Source organism: Myotis yumanensis, unplaced genomic scaffold, assembly GCF_028538775.1.
Source record: "Myotis yumanensis isolate MYYU_CA2020_CCGP unplaced genomic scaffold, mMyoYum1.0.hap1 SCAF_15, whole genome shotgun sequence".
Classification (NCBI taxonomy): Eukaryota; Metazoa; Chordata; class Mammalia; order Chiroptera; family Vespertilionidae; genus Myotis; species Myotis yumanensis.
The window spans coordinates 13,458,384-13,476,671 of NW_027223766.1; the positions used below are offsets into that span (position 1 = coordinate 13,458,384).

Consider the following 18,288-nt stretch of genomic DNA (forward strand, 5'->3'; position numbering starts at 1 on the left):
CCAAGTTAACTGTAACTGAGTGACTCAAGAGCGGCTGTGGGCGGAGCCGTAAAGCTGTAAGCTCCTTCAGCAGGCCAGCTCGGCTCCTGGCTTCTGCTTTATGGCATACGAAAGCAATTTCCTGTGATAATCTTGGAATGTTGCATGAAATCACCTTACCTGAAGTGCTTAGTGGACTAACTTGATTTCCTAGATTGATTTCCAGTAGATAATAAATGATGTCATTAAGAGGATTCAACATAGAAAAGAGAATTGAGTGTCAGGTTTTAAATTGTAATTGAACCAAGATTTATCTTATTGAAGGGGCTGAAATCACATACTACATGTTCCCAAAGATGGGACTTTACCGCTGTAAATGTGATAAGTCACAACGCTAAGCTAACACTTAACATAAGCTCTTAACAATTTCAAGTGTTCTTAACCATACAGTAAAGCTAACTTTGTTTATGTTGTAATAAAACAAGCTTGTAATTTGAAATGACAGGGATTTAAGATATATTTCAGTAGGAACCTGGGCATAACCTTAATAAGGCCTTTAACATATTCTCTCTAACTATCAATGTATGAGTCTGTGTCCCTTGGGTGTTTGCAAACCTCCCAAGGGCAGAAGCATTGAATAAATAATTGGGACATGAATAAGGTTCCATTTCTTTAGACTTCTGATGCCTATTATATTCTAGGTATTAACCTGAATGAAGCCTTCCCTCACCAGTGTGGATCTACACAATCTCATCACCAACCCTCTATATCTAACTTCCGTATAGCACCCGATATCTTTTAAGTGTATATGTGACAAAGAGCATTTAGAAGATAGTATTCAATGACTATATTTTACTTCTGAGAATACACTTATTAATTTTATCTTCTAAGAAAAGGTTCCACCCACGGTTACACTATGAAGTCAGAATTTCATTTCTACATTTGTTAAAGATTACTCTAAGGTACTATTTCTTAGTCAATTTTTTAAAACCATAAAACTTGTAAATAAATTAGTAAAGAAATTATTGTGTTTTTCACCTGGGCAGGCTAGGCTGGCCTTTTAAACTCAAAACCACATGAAGAATTGTGAAGACAATGGCAGAGTCACTTTAGCTGCAAGTCACTGAATCAAACAGTGATCCCGAAATAGCCCCCTGGCCTTCATATTCTGTAGTCTCTTAATAGTGAGAATAATATTTGCAGGATACATTTTATGGGCTGATTTTCTTTAGTGAAGGCTAACTGTACTAGTAGTTATTCAGTTTTTGGAGCAGTAGACAGCAAGAAAATCCTGTGGCTTTCATGTGCATGAAGTGGTTCTCATTTCTGGTGAACTTACACAAAAGTGTTTCCATTGTGAACCAAAGGATTGAATTGTGTGCACTCTCTTGTCTAGGTAATAACTCACTAGTGCTGAGAGATGTCACCAATGGGAGTGTTGCAACAGAAGGAAAGGAAGAAAAATGTAAGGCAGAGAGCCCAGCCCGTGTGGCTAGATCAGTGGTTCCCAAACTTATTTGGCTTACCGCCCCCTTTCCAGAAAAAATATTACTCAGCCCCTGGAAATTAATTTTTTTAAAATTTTAATAGCAGTTACTCATCACCCCCAAATGCACCTGTGGCCACCACCGCCCCCCTGGATCGCTGCAGAGCCCCCCTGGATCGCTGCAGCGCCCACTTTGGGAATCACTGGGCTAGATGGTTGAATGTTAACCTGTGAACTGGGAGATGGGTCACCAATCGGTCTTGGCAAGGCTTGTAACTTGATCCCCGGTAGGGAGGGGCATGGGAAGGCAGTTGATCAATGATTCTCTCTCATTATTGATGTTCCTATTTCTCCCTCTCCCTTCCTCTCTAAACTCAATAAAATATAATTAAAAATATATATAAGGCAGAGAACCATTCATTTTTTCCTTTTTATTGAACTTATTGGGGTTGACACTGGTTAACAAAATTATACCGGTTTCAGGTACACAATTCCACAACACATCACCTGTACACTGTATTGTGTATTCACCATCCCATCAAGTTGCCTTTGAGAACAATCTATAATAATAAAAGTTTAATATGCTAATTAGACCGGACAGCCAAATGACCTCTGGATGTCATTCTGGATGTCCTTCTGGACAAAGATGCGGCAGCGGGGGCTGAGGCAGAGGCAATTAGGGGCGATCAGGCAGGCGGGCAGAATGGTTAGGGGCAGTCAGGCAGGCAGGTGAGTGGTTAGGGGCAATCAGGCAGGCAGGTGAGCAATTAGGAGCAGGCAGGCGAGTGATTAGGGGTGATGAGGTAAGCAGGTAAGTGTTTAGGAGCAATCAGGCAGGCAGGCAGAGTGGTTAAGGGTGATGAGGCAGGCAGGCAGAGTGGTTAGGGGCAATCAGGCAGGCAGGTGAGCAGTTAGGGGCAGGCAGGCGAGCGGTTAGGGAGGATGAGGTAGACAGGCGAGTGGTTAGGGGCAATCAGGCAGGCAGGCAGAGGCAGTTAGGGGCAATCAGGCAGGCAGACAGAGTGGTTAGGGGCGATCAGGCAGGCAGGCAGGCAGAAGTGTTTAGGGGCAATCAGGCAGGCAGGCAGAGGCAGTTAGGGGCAATCAGGCAGGCAGACAGAGTGGTTAGGGGCGATCAGGCAGGCAGGCAGAGTGGTTAGGGGCAATCAGGCAGGCAGATGAGCAGTTGGGGCAGGCAGGTGAGTGGTTAGGGACGATGAGGTAGGCAAGTGAGTGGTTAAGGGCAATCAGGCAGGCAGGCAGAGGTGGTTAGGGGCGATCAAGCAGGCAGCGAGTGGTTAGGGGCTATGAGGCAGGCAGGCAGAGTGGTTAGGGGAGATGAGGCAGGCAGGTGAGGGTTAGGGGCGATGAGGCAGGCAGGCAGAGTGGTTAAGGGTGATCAGAAAGGCAGGAAGGCCAGCGGTTAGTAGTCAGCAGTCCTGGATTGTGAGAGGAATGTCCGACTGCCATGGGATCAGGCCTAAACAAACAGTTGGACATCCCCCGAGGGGTCCCGGATTGCGAGAGGGTGCAGGCCGGGCTGAGTAACCCCCCTCCCCCCATGCATGAATTTCATGTACTGGGCCTCTAGTCTATATATATATAAAAGGCTAATATGCAAAGTGTCCCCTCGGGAATTCAACCAGGAGAATGGGGGCTCGATCACTCACTATGATGTGCGCTGACCACCAGGGGGTGGCACGAAATATGGCAGGTGACCAGCAGCGGTGGGGTGCTGAGGGAGTGAGGGAAGGAGGAGACAGGGATGGGGGGCAGTGGGGGGGGGCGGGGAACCATGCGGTGTCAGTGAGCAAGTGGTGAGGGAAGGAGGAGGCAGGGAGGTGGGGAACCTGACCGGTCCTGATCACCGGCCAGTCCTAGGGTCCCTACCCGTGCAGGATTTTCATGCACCAGGCTTCTAGTTCATTTATAAGATTGCAAAACACTAAGAAAAAATGTGGATGCACTAACCCCTCCTTATCTGTGGGTCATTTATTCTAGGAACCACCCCCCCTCAGCCCCCGCCAGTGGATGCCTGAAACTGTGGATAGTGTTGAACCCTATATAATACTATGTTCTTTCCTATACATATATACCTACGATCAAGTTTAATTTATAAATTGGGCCCAGTCAGAGATGAACAATAACTAATAATAAAATAGAATAATTATAACAATATACTATAGTAGTTATGTGAATGGCAATGGGCCCATCATCAAATAAAATGAGGGTTACTCAAAGACAAGCAATCGGATACCATGGCAGTCAATCTGATCACCAGGACAGTTACTACACGACTAACGAGATGCTGGGCAAAGGGACAGAGCAGGAAGGCAGGATCAAAACAGCATGGTTTAAAACATGATTTTTTTTTTTACTTCTTGAATTTTCCTTTTTATATTTTCAGACTGAGAGTAACTAAAACCGTGAAAAGCAAAGCCATGGGTGAGGGGGAGGGGGCTGTGTAAAGCTCAGGAGAACAATGCTGTCACAGTGCTATTGTTCCACCTCATCCCATGCCCATGGGCAGGATCACTATGGGCACGGCATTCCACTCACGGTTCATCTTGGCACAGCGGCCACATGTAGCCACTAGCAATTAATCAGAGCTGCCTTTTAAGATGAAACCTGCTTGCCATTCATGTTACTGTTATTATTGTCTTCATTTTATAGAGTAAAAACTGGAGAATTTCCAGAAAATACTAAAGATCCAAATAGCAGGCATATCTCCTCAAGTGGAAAGCTTGTCTTTTTAATGATATTGGGATCTGGACACACACACAGAATCCAGTCAGCTTCCATCTAGTAAAGGAAAGATTCTCTTTGCCCCCAGCCTGCCCCCCACCACCCCCCGCCCACATCAATAAATTACAAAGTACAGAAGTCCTCTTTTTCTTAAATTCTAGGATTTGTAATTTTCCTTAACTGGTTAAGCCAATAATATAATTAAAATAGAGAATCACAAAAATACATTTCATAGTGTATTTGGCTTCAATATATATAATTGCTACCTTTTGTTTGAATAAGAATCCACTATTTGGGATTCTTTATTAATTGTTTAATAAATCCCATACGCTACCTTGATTCTAGTCTGTTTTCTTTAGTGGATAACAAAGTCTAAGCTATCTGTAAAGCAATCTGAATGTTGAAACCTACTAGAATTTTATGCTTTTTTCAAAATATTTTATGTATTCTAATCAACTTGTTTTTATCTACTTCCAAAGTATTTCTCATGGTTTTCATAGGAGAAAAGTATCTTTTTTTACACTCATATTTCATTGGATTATGCAATATTTAACTAAATTACAAAATAACAGGAACAAATGCATTAACATGCTAGGTGACAAATACTAGTGACCCTAGATCACTATGTGAAGCTGCTGAGATGTTGGGGGACACTGCAGCCATATTCACAATAGCCAAGATGGAAACAACACAGAAGTCCATCAGTGGATGAATGGATAAGAAAATGGGCTGTAATATGTTCAGCCTTAAAAAGGAGTGCACTACCATATTACCACAACATGAATGAATCCTAAAAACATAATGCTAAGTGAAATAGGCCAGTCACAGAAAGACCAAAACTGTGCGTAAGTCCACTAATCTGAGAAATCCAAAGTAGTCAAACTCATAGATTCAAAAAAAAGAACAGTCATTGCCAGGAGCCAGGGGGAGGGAGAAATGGGGATACATCAACCAAAGGGTATAAAGTTTCAGTTAAGCAAGAAGAAGAAACCAGGAGATCTGCTGTACAACGTTGCAACAGTTAACAATAATGTGTTGTACACCTGGAAACGTGTTGGAAGAGCACAGCTGTTAAATGCTCTTACCCAAAGAAAATCGAATAAAAGGATTGATGGAGAAATAAACTACATCATGGGAAAGTGTTCAACCTTTTTAGTAATCAGAGAAATGTAAAATAAAACAGTTAATGCTCTTAAGAAAAGAAAAGGTGCCTGCTACTTAAGGAAGTTAGCCTACCTTGGTGTGCTCCGCAAAGGAAGTTGAGACCCCCAGTTAAACCAGAGTTGGCTTTGTGGAGATTGTCAGAGTTTCTCTAGTATTAATTTTTAACATGAGATAACTTGTCTTTATACATTAATTTATATCTCTTCTTGTGCCCAATCTCTACTTCTAAAATTAATGAGGCTAAATTTAGAATATTTTTATTAGCTTAAACAAGAGTAGGGAGAAGAATGGAAAAAAAAGGGAGATGGAGAAAAAGAAAATGTCACAGAGAAACAATTTTAGCCATAGTGACTTTTGAATTATGCATCATAACCAAAGCAAATATCACCCCAAAAAAGATGCTCTCTTTAGTATTTTTTGGTGTATTCCATTCAATGGTGATTGCAGAATTTTCATAATTTAGTAACTCTGATTTTTGGAAGCATGTCTGTGATGCAACTAAACAAAATAAAATTATACAATTTGACTGTATAAACCATAGGTACATGAAACAGTTTAGGTATGTGTTTACATATTTTCATGTTAAATTTCAGTTATTTTCAGGCAAACAACAGGTTGATCTCACCCAGGGAGCTTTCCATTATTGCTTCAAGTACTTTTTATAAGTAAATTCACTAAGACTACATTAGGCTAAAAGCTTAACTAGTTATTAGGAAAACTATATTAATTTTATGCATAGGTGATATAGAACCAATTACCCTTAAATAAATGGGACTTACATTATTAAACCTTACATTTAACATAAAGTATGAGTGCTTTTAATTTTATTTCTAAAGGTTTAATTGGGGAAAAACATCATATATTCATGCTAATTCTTTTAAAAATATTTTATATATTTTTATTGATGTTAGAGACAGAGAGGAAGGGAGAGGGAAAGAGAGGAACATTTATGAGAGAGAAACATCGATTGGCTGCCTCCTGCTGGCCCCCACCTGGGTATCAAGTCCACAAGCCAGCCACGTACCCTGACGGGGAATCCAACCAGCAATCTCTCAGTGCACTGGACGATGCCTAACCAACTGAGCCATGCTGGCCAGGCCTCATGCTAATTCTTAAGACAGTAATTTATAATAAGTAACGTATACACTGAGAGGCCAGATTATTATGACCACCTGATGTTTGTAGGCAAAATAGCTATAATTTCACGCTGAAGTTGCTAGAGGGCCAGACCATTATAAATAGGGAAGCAGGTTGTTTACCACGACAGTAGAAGTGATTTTTTTCTGAAGATATGGATAAACAACGCGATTTAACAGTTTTTGAACATGGGAGATACACACACACACACACACTGAGTGGCCAGCTTATTATGACCACCCCATTAGTACTTTGTTGGGCCACCTTTTGCCTTCAATGCTGCAACGATTCTTCTTGGCATTGACTCCATGAGATGTTGAAAGGTGATGCAAGGAATCTGACACCATCCCTGATGAATAGCACTGTCCAGTTCTGTGAGATTTGATGGTTGTGGAACCAGCTGCCTGATGGCTCTTTAACTTCGTCCCACAAATGCTCAATTGGACTGAGATCTGGTGATTGTGGGGGCCACCTAAGCAAGGTAAAGTCTTCTTCATGTTCTTGAAACCACCCTGCAAAATACAAGCACCGTGGCATGGTGCATTGTCTTGTTGGAAGAAGCCATCTCCATTGGGATATGCCATGAACATGACAGGATGAAGCTAATCAGCAACGATACTTAGGTATGTTGTGCTATTCAGATGTTGTTCCACATGAATTAAAGGGCCCAAATCATTCCAGGAAAAAATGCCCCAAACCATAACACTGCCCCACCAGCTTGAAGGGTTGTACTCATGCATGTGGGGTGCATGCTTTCATGCTGTTTCCACCAAATTCTCACTCTGCCATCTGCAACTGGAAACCTGATTCATTGGACCACATGACTTTTTTCCAATGCTCAACAAAGTACTGATGGGGTGGTCATAATAATCTGGCCACTCACGTTCAAATATATCCCACATTCAAAGGCTGTTAAATCGTGTTGTTTACCCATATCTTAAGAAAAAAAATCACTTCTACTGTCGTGGTAAACAACCTGCTTCCCTATTTATAATGGTCTGGTCCTCTAGCAACTTCTGCTCAAAATTATAGCTAATTTGCCTACAAACGTCAGGTGGTTATAATAATCTGGCCACTCAGAGTATATTCTAAAGTGAAATATATAAACTTAATCTGTGCCCCCAAATATAACATCTATATATATAAAAGGCTAATATGCAAAAGTGTCCCCTCGGGAGTTCGACGGGGAGAATGGGAGTTCAATCTATGGTGCACACTGACCACCAGGGGGTGGCGCAGAACATGGTGGGCAACCAGCGGCAGCGGCAGGGCACTGAGGGAGAGAGGGAAGGAGGAGGCGGGAAGGCAGAGAGGCAGGGGAACCTGATTGGCCCTGATCACCGGCCAGGCCTAGGGACCCTACCCATGCATGAATTTCGTGCACCAGGCCTCTAGTATATGATAAACTAAGATCTATTAAAAATCTCTCTTAACAGAGATCACTAAATAGAGGTCACTGTGCAGGAAGCTGAGTAGAATATTAGAGTTCTTTGGCATGATCTCATAGTTTGTGAGCTAAGATGGACCTTCTTAGTCCTAATCAGGTCACATACCTCAGAAAGAAAGACAATATTACTTACAGATAAAAGGTTGATTTTAAATAACACAACTAATGTTCTTGAGAAATGTTTCTCTTAGACAATGGTTCTCTAAACTGGCATGTGAAATATGGCATTTAAGTTTATTCAGAGCAACATAATGAAAGATGAAAACAACAGAGTGTTTTAAAAAACAACTCAATTTACTATTGACTATGCAATATAATAGCAGAAACATTTCTATCTTATCTGCAAGACTATTAAACCAGTTAAATTGTTCTAAACTTTATATTTGACTTAATCATTCCTTCATAGCGTGCTTGAAAATAGAAAACAGGCTAATAAAAATCAAGGTTATTTTCAAGAAAATAATTTGAAATGTTAATATCAATATTAAAACATTCTATTTTTCAGTTATAGTTAATAATTTTTTTCTGTAAACTTATTTCTTTGAGATTACTTTTCATTAGCAAACACAAACACTAATTTCAAAAGCGCATTTGTAGTTTCTCTTATTTCCATATTTCACCTTTTCAAGTGCAAAGGTACACACATGTGATCACTAAAGTTCAAATGAAAAAGAATGACAATCCAAATCAACCCAGCATATGTTTCAGTGTTAGCAGGGAACTATTAAGTGGAGAACTCCAACAAATCAAATGGTTTATTAATTCTAAGCAAAGCCTCCTTTCATTTCTAAAATTAAAAAAAAAACAACTCAAATTTTTAAAAAAATCATTATTTCCCTTATTGCCACTGTCTTAAGCTAACCAGTATTCCTCTGAAAAAGAAATCTCTTATCCTCTCCATTCTACTTTAGATGAAGGAAAATAAGCATATAAAAAAATTAAAACAAACACAAATAGGCATCTCAATCTTCAAAGCAAGTTGATATTACTGACATGGAAAGAAAGATGTTTGAAATTGGCTGTAATAATCGGACTCTATTTTCAAAGAACTTCACAGATCCTTTCTTAAAGCCCAGATTACATATCATTTTTAGGTAAACAAAAATAAATTTTGCTTGTCTTTTTCCTCCGTTCTTCTAGCTGATGACCATGCAGTAACCAGCAGAACCTCTGAGTCACCAGGTCATTTAAACCAGTCATTCCCAACATTTAAGAAGTCTCTTCTTAGTTTTGAAACATACTCCTATCCTATAATTGCTGACCATTCTTAAGTTAAACTGAACATTCATAGACTTGTTTGCATATGTTTAAAATCCCCCTTAAATAGTTATAATTATTCCATAGTTTATCACTCATTCATATTGTTTTTCAATTAATGTTAAGGCCAAGACAACAATTTAAATCTTTATTTTAGACCCATCTTTAATCTGATCAATGCAAACAAACAACTCAATCACTACTAAAAAAATGCGATTTTATAATAAAATCTAAACGAGTTGGATAGAAATACACAGCATCTTGCCAAATAGTGGAATTAGTTGAGCTATATGTTACTATTCTTTATAATATTTATCATTTGGCTCATGTTCATATGTGTTTATTTGCTAATAAAGCATCAGATTATTAAAACTAGTTCTACAAATAAATGTAAAATGAAAAACTAAAAAAGATTTGAAACTGTATTATAACTAAATCAGATGCTCTTTGGATAGATAAAAGGAGGATTGCACAGCTGAGATTTAAATGTAATCAAGAAAATACTCTGACTAAAGCTAAGAGGTGATCTGAGAAATCTGCATATATTAATTTACCTTCAGGGTCAGTTGCCGTGTGACTCTAAACAGACTCTCCTTTTCAGAAGATAAGGAGCTGATTAGCATTAAATTATTAACAGGAATATAGATAACTTGGTAGGGAAAAAACAAGTCTGGATATAAGGAACATGTTAGCATTCAACAGCTATTATTTCTGCATTTCCTTTTACAATGGGCATTATCTTTGTTGCCGCTGCAAGCTCAGCAAAAGTTAGTGGAATATTTAAGATTGTGGAGGCACTCTGATACCAAAGTTGCTGCACTGCGCAAAATGCAGGCAAGGAGGTTTTCAGTTTGGGCCAATGCTATACCAAGTATGTTCTGAAGAGGTATAATGTTTAATAAATGTTAGCCCAAGCTGGTTTGGCTCAGTGGATAGAGCATGGGCCTGTGGACGGAAGGGTCCTGGGTTCGATTCTGGCTAAGGGCACGTAGCTGGGCTACAGGCTCCTCTCCACCCTGGCCCTGGTCAGGGCTCATACAGCAGGCAATCAATGTGTTTCTCTCATATTGATATTTCTCTCTGTCTTTCCCTTTCTTTTCTACTCTCTCTAAAAATAAATGGAAAAATATCCTCAGGTGAGGATTAAAAAAAAAATGAAGCAGTTAATATGTTGACTGACAGACTGGAACATTGAAACATATGTATTATGACTGTTAAACTTTACTATCTGAAATATCTGGGAGCTAATACATATATATGTACCACATGCATACATACATGCATTCATACACACATGAGTTGCTATTTCTTCATTTCAAAAATGTAGTAGTAGATTATATAGACAGTCATACACTCAAGAACTGCTCTATGTCCCTCCTAAAGGTTTTTTATATACATAGGGAGAACAATATATTAATGTGATATTATCAAACTAAATATTTGCACTCCATTTAATAAAGATAGGTATATGATGGCCTCAAATGAAATGATAAACATGTTATATCCTTTTAGATAAATTTATTTTTGAAAAACACACTGATTGGTTTTTCAAAAATACCATAATAAAATGTTACTATAATTTTATATCCCTAATTTTTATTAATCCTTTCCCCCCTAGAATGCTTTTCTGTCACACACAGTAAAACTTTTCCACAATAATATAAGTGGGGACCAAAAACTTCAATCTCATTACTGTGAAGTTAATAAAATGACCCATGTCGGCCAATAGAATTAGTTGGCTTAAAGGTGAATGTCAGGGGGCTCAACCATGTTCTCAGGTTTTATACATAAAATGTAACTCATTTATCCACAGAAAACCACAAGGCTTTCTTTTATGATTTCCCTAATTTTATCTTGGTAAAATTATTCTTATAGTATATATACATAATATAAAAATCTTGATAATCATAGCAAATTCAGTCTACTTTTATCAATTCAATAATCAAGTCATATTGGTTCATCCTAAGTAAACATTTCTTACTTGTCCCTACCTATTCATTCCCATAATTTTCCTAATACAGATGAAATCACTCCCTGTGTGGGCCATTGTCCCAGTCCTTTCACTTACTGCTTCCTCCTGTTCATCCATACCATCATGTGCACTCTGTTCTGTATGCAGGCTACTGCTCCTAAAATACTATTTTCTAGTGCTATCATTCAGATATAATGACTGTGACAACATAAAAAGCATACAGTTTGTAGACATAAATACATAGGGAAGGTTTTCAAAACTACTCATGATACAAAATGATCAAACATTTTTCATGATGACCATTTTAACCAGTCTCATCTTGTAATTTCTTGAGTCTTCGCTCCCACTGAAGAAGAGGTTGGGCATGTAATTATGGAATGTTTTAAACTGTTGACTTGGGTTTCCTTTTACTACGTCTACCAAATTCACAGCAATTCCTTCCAGTTATAATCTTACCTAGCTATTCATATTCCTTACTGTATCTAGGTTTTATAATGTATATACTGTGTATATATGTACACCATAAATTTTTATTTAATAAGTATATTAAAAGAAAGTCAACCCATGTGAAATGTGTGTCCACCATAGGTTTTTCAGAAATACTCAGATTTTTGTGTTCAAATTTTAATCTGTGGATATATGGGAGTGTATAGCTGTGAAACTTTATCAAGCTATACACTTAAGATATGTGTAATTTTCTTTATCTATATTACTAGAGGCCCGGTGCACAAAAATTTGTGCACTCGGGGGGCGGGGGGAGGGGGGTCCCCCAGCCAGGCCTGTGCCCTCTCGCAGTTTGGGACCCCTCGGGAAATAACGACCTGCTGGCTTAGGCATGCTCCCGGGCCAGGCGGCAGAGGGCAGGCCCAATCCCTAAGTGCAGCCCCTGGTCAGGCTCAGAGCAGGGCCGATTGGGGAGTTGGGGCGCCGCCCCATCATGCACAGAGCAGGGCGGATTGGGAGGTTACAATGCCACCCTCAGTCACGCTCAGGCTAGGGCCGATTGGGGGGTTGGGGCACTGCCCCCTGTCACACTCAAGGCAGGGTCGATGGGGAGGTTGTGGTGCCACCCCCTGTCACGCACAGAGCAGGGCCAATTAGGGGGTTGGGGTGCTGCCTCCTGTCACTCACAGAGCAGGGCCCATCGGGGGGTTGGGGCTCCGTACCCTGTCACACACAGAGCAGGGTCGATCAGGGGGTTGGGGAGCTCCCCCCGTCACACACAGAGCAGGGTCAATCAGGGGGTTGAGGAGCTCCCCGCTGTCACTCACAGAGTAGGGCCGATAGGGGAGTTGGGGCATCGCCCCCTGTCACACACAGAGTAGGGCAGGGCGCTGCACCCTGTCACACTCAGGGCAGGGCCAATGGGGAGGTTATGGCTCTACCCTGTCACACACAGATCAAGACCCATGGAGGGGGGTTGGGGCGCCACCCTCTATCACACACAGAGCAGGGCCCATGGGGGGGGGGGGCGCCGCACCCTGTCACACACAGAGCAGGGCCGATCAGGGGGTTGGTGTGCTGCACCCTGTCAAACACAGAGCCGCAGGGCAATCAGGGGATTGGGGAGCTCCCCCCTATCAGGCACAGAGCAGGACTGATCAGGGGGTTGGGGCGCCTTCCCCTTTCACGAACAGAGCAGGGCGGATAGGGAGGTTGTGGCCCCGCCCTCTGTCACACACAGAGCCGCAGGGCGATCAGGGGGTTTGGGCACTGCCCCCTGTCAGCTGATCCCAGTGCCAGGAGCCTCGCTGCTCTGCTGATCCCGGTGCCGTGAGGCATATTACCCTTTTACTATACAGAATAGAGGCCTGGTGCATGGGTGGGGGCTGGCTGGTTTGCCCTGAAGGGTGTCCTGGATCAGGGTGGGGGTCCCCACTGGGGTGCCTGGCCAGTCTGGGTGAGGGGCTGAGGGCTGTTTTCCGGCTGGCGAGTGACTAAAGCTTCCAACCGCTCCTTGTTTTCTTTTCTTTTCTTTTTTTTATTCTGGGCCAGCTTTAGCTCTGAGGCCTTGCTGCTGAAAACATCGATACAATGTTTCGGTCCGGCTGGGTTTCAGTCTGGCTGGTTTCTGGGGTTTTGTTTAGCTTCTTATTTGCAACATAGTACATAGTTGCTTAGACTTGCAACTGAGAGGCCGGCAAGTGAGGCGGGGAACATTGGAGTCCGCAGCAAGCAAGCCTCATGCTCGCTTCAGTGCCTGGCTGCTGGCGCCATCTTGGCTGACAGTTAATTTGCATATACTCACTGATTAGCCAATGAAAAGGGTAGCGGTCGTACGCTAATTACCATGTTTCTCTTTTATTAGTGTAGATACTTCAATAAAGAGTCAAAAATTTAATCTGCTAAAAGATTGTATCTTAAGGAAATATCACTATTACTAAGAATTCAAGGCAGCCCATATAAAGTGTCTCCCATTAAATGTTTCATTATACAACATACATCAGTACACTAAGAATATTCTTAGAGCCCAGCCAGTGTGCCTCAGTGGTTGAGTATCAAACCAAGAGGTCACCAGTTCAATTCCTGGTCAGGGCACGTGCCTGAGTTGCTGACCTGATCCCCAGTAGGAGGGTGCAGGAGGCAGCTGGTCAATGTTTCTCCTTCATCTACGTCTCTATCTTTTTTTAAAAAAATTCTTTATTGTTTAAAGTATTACATAAGTCTCCTTTTCCCCCATTGACCTCTCCCCAGCCGCCCCCACCTCCCAGCACATGCCCTCACCCCCCTACTGTCTGTGTCCATTGGTTATGCTCATATGCATACATACAAGTCCTTTGGTTGATCTCTTTATGTCTCTATCTTTCTATCCCTCCCTCTAAAATCTATAAAACCACATTTAAAAAAAAAAAGAATATTCTTAGAGAAGTGACAATTATTGATATTTCTAAGAAAAATGATACAGAATTATTTTTCTGATCATTATAATCAATGTAAATGTTAATGAAGTGTCTTGGTAAGTTTTTTACTAAATGTAAGGCTCTCTTCAAGATTATGGGCTTTGGGGAGGTTTTAAGAAATGAGTTCCAGGGTTCAGTAGTCCCATGTGTACACTTATGTAGCACTACTTAGTATAGAAGCTCCCTCACATGTTCAACATACACACACAGGTACCTCCTCACATCTTCAACTACTGCTCATCCCTAGGGTTCAAAATATTGAAACAATTAGTTTAGTATATATCTAGTAGTAGGTCAAAAAAAAGGGAAATAAATGATTTAAATTTTTTCTATAAGAAGTAGCCATCTCAGCAATGGAGTTAGAGGCTACTTAGAGAGCCTATCAGATAATGATAGAAATATAATGTCCCAATTCCTTGGTTCTAAAAGGCAGAATTAGCATCTGGAAAAAGCATGAGATAGAAGATTGATCATCCCGGGGATTCAAGGAGGTTCCTATTTCTTTGAATAATTTATAGAAAGCTGAGATTCAACACAGTTTTTTCTGGTTCCAAAAGCTTTGCTTTTCCTTTTGTGCCATCTGTGTTGTGGTACGCTTCAGTTCCCTTTGTCCAGCTACTTAGACAAGTAACCAAACTCCAGTGAAAGCTTTTCCCCCTCTGTGGGCCTGGCATATTCCCAGCTTTACATTAACTTATATGGCAGATCACTCTTGAAATATCACTTCATCTAGATTAGGTGGCATATTAGGAAAACCTTCTAACTATAGCAGCGGTTTTTCCGTGAGGGATGACTTTCCCTAGGGGACACTTGAAAATATCTGGAGATGTGTTTTTATTTTGACAACTGAGAAAGAGGGGTGATACTGGTATCTATCTAGTGGGTACAGGTCAGGACCACTGCCAACATCTTGCAATGACAGAGCACCCACTAAGACCAAAGAATTATCTAGGTCAAATGTCAATAATGCTGAGGTGGAGAAACCTAGGCCATGTGTCCTCACTTAAAATTCAACATATTTTAAATGAGAATCAATAGTGATTATGTATTTAAGTATTTTGAAAATTACCAAGATCAACTGTGATAATAGGCTTCATCAAGCCTTTTGGAAATTACATAGAACTGTCTAATCATTACGTGTTTATTTAAACACTAGAAGCCCGGTGCACAAAAATTTGTGCACTGCCGCGGGGGGGGGGGGGGGGGGTGGAGGGGAGGGGTCCCTCAGCCCAACCTGTGCCCTCTCACAGTCTGGGACCCCTTGGGAGATAACCACCTGCTGGCTTAGGCCCACTCCCCTGGTGGCAGATGGCAGGCCCGATCCCGCGGTGCCTGCCCCGTCTCCCCTGGTCACAGATGGCAGGCCCGGATCCTGTGCTGGGTCTGGCGACGGCTCGGGATCACACTGCCGCCCGCCCTGCCCCGCACACGGCAGGCCCGGATCCCGTGCTGGGGCGGGCAGCAGCTCGGGATCTCCCTGCCGCCCACCCCACCCATCCCGCCCCACACACAGCAGGCCCGGATCCCACTCTGGGGTGGGTCTGCTGCCCACCCCGGGTGGGGCAGCGCAGTGGGATCTGCCTGCAGTATGCAAATTTAATGGCCATCTTTGTTGGTTTAATTTGCATACTCTTCTGATTGGCTGATGAGTATAGTGAAGGTACGGCCAATTAGCATCTTTGTCTTTTATTAGTGTAGATGTATTTATTTAAAGTTATTATAAAATAAAGGTTTGTATAAATATATTCTGGTATACACTAAACTATTCAGACATAACCTCTTATACATCATATGAACCCACTATCCCATGAGTAAGGCAGTAATATGTGTATAACAAGTTGTTTAATTGATGAACTAATACAGAAGCATAGAAGTTGTAATTCCTGGGCAGAATCTTTTACATGGAAGTCTGACAAATACAGCTTTTATAGCTTTCAAAGTTAATTAATCACTAAGTATTGGCAAGGGAGATATGAAACAGCATGAGATATGGAGTGAACTATAACTTTAAATAGATATGCAACAGACATTTTAAAAGATAATTTTCATCCAAAAGGTCATGATTTTTATTTAGTATCATTGAAAACACACTGTTAATACACTCTTTGAATTTTCTGTTTGGTGTCTCTTCAAGTGAACTTTCAATCCTACAATCACTTCTACTCAGTTCTTTCAGTGAGATCTTTGCTGTTTCAGTTCTTATGCTCTTAAGTTTGGCAATCTCATCCTCCTGGTTGCAATTATGTACATAGGAATAAAATTCACATATATACACACATATATAGACATACAGAATCTATAGGTATAGATGGGAATAGCAATAGGGAAAGAGAGACAGAGACAAAGAGAGAGATGTATAATGAAAACTATAAGATATGTATGAAAGAAACTGAAGACACAAATAAATGAAAATATATTTTATGCCCATGGATTGGAAAAATTAATAGGGTTAAAATATTCATACTATTCAAAGCAATATATAGGTTCAATGCAATCCCTATAAAAATTCCAATAGCATTTTTCACAGAAATAGAACAAACAATTCTAAAATTTCTATGGAACCACAAAAGACCTCGAATAGCCCTAGCCAATTAGGCTCAGATTGAGCATCAGCCTGAGGACTGAGGGTTCCCAGGTTCAATTCCGAGTCGGGGCACATGCTTGGGTTGTGGGCTCGATCCCCAGTGGGGCGCATGCAGGAAGCAGCTGATGAATGATTCTCTTTCATCATTGATATTTCTCTCTCTCCCTCCCTCACCCTTTCTCTCTGAAATCAATAAAAATATATTTTAAAAAAAGACCTCGAATAGCCAAAGCAATCCTGAGAAAAAAGAAAATGCTAGAGATTTCATACTCCCTTATTTCAAAGTATATTACAAATGTATAGTAACTAAAACAGTATAATATTGGCATAAAAACAGACATATAGATCAAAAGAATGGAATAGAAAAACACATAAATATACAGTCAACTAATTTAGGACCAAGTAGCCAAAACATACAGCGGAAACGGACAGTTTCTTAACAAGCCTGTTCTAGTTCAATCAGGAAATCTAATTTGAATTAGAAAGCAGGTCAAAGGGAATGATAATCTAGTAATCAAGATATCTGCTACCTTGCAGGAATTAAGGGATATGAAAATGAGGTGGCTTGTTAATTATTTTCTCTGATTATGTTACCTATTTTTATCCATGTACATTTAAATATTAATCAGAGATACACTATAGTACAGCATTATTGAAAAGAATAAAATGAGAGTTCAAGATAAACAGCTACTTCAAATGCAGGATAAGAGTTCCCTACTTACTAAACTTTGTATTTAATAATTACCAAAGCTGCTTGTAAATTTTTTTAAAGATAGATTTCATTCTTGCTATCTTATAAACTGAACTTTTATGTTTATGGAATTAGTTTAGTATTTGTTTCAACTTTCAAACTCAGATTCTTAGAAAAATCACTAAATCCTCTATTTTCAGACCTATTATTATATAACTTTGAGCCTGGCTCTACAGTTTCTAAGAGACCAGAACAATGTATGCTGTGGTAGAAAAAACGGTACAATTGTCTATAATATATGCCTGATCTTAAATATTTACATAATCATTTCTAAAAGAACATTCAGATGTTTAAAATGTAAAATATCTCATTTTCACTAGGAGAGAAAAATTAGTAAAATGGACCAATTTTAAAAATGCAATTCTACCTCCAAGAATGTTAAACTCTGGGGATGTCTTTTCCTAATTAAGAAAATAATTAAAATGCACTGTGTTAGTTATTACAGACAGACTGTCAAGGGTCATTCCACTTCAATCACTGAGTCCTAAGCAGAGTTAATTATTCAAAGTCCATGTATCTACAAAATATTTAAAATGTAACTGAGAGTTAAATGGATTCATCACATTCTCCCTCAGACCATTTTTAAACTACATGAAAAAGTGGCAAGAACCCTCAAATATGTACATTCGCAAGGCCTGTATCTTTACTTTTTGTAAATAATATTCTGGAGCTGCAACAGCACTCTCTCTAGCATCAGGTGCATTTGCATCTGTTTTCAAGTGACAAGACAGTGAAGCCGATCAGAGAGGCTGCAAGGAAAAACAAACAACGTTCTTGCGCATTTCACTTTAACTTTGTCCATATTTCGGTGAGTGAGTATCATTTGAGTACACTGTGGTTTGGGGGTTCCAGACTTTTGAAACCTT

General features: G+C 40.4%; 1 protein-coding gene across 1 annotated transcript in view; it reads right to left on the reverse strand.

The window, feature by feature from the left end:
- The window catches only part of HNF4G (hepatocyte nuclear factor 4 gamma), a 90,239-nt gene that overhangs the window by 25,337 nt on the left and 46,614 nt on the right, over window positions 1-18,288 (reverse strand). The window lies entirely within an intron of this gene.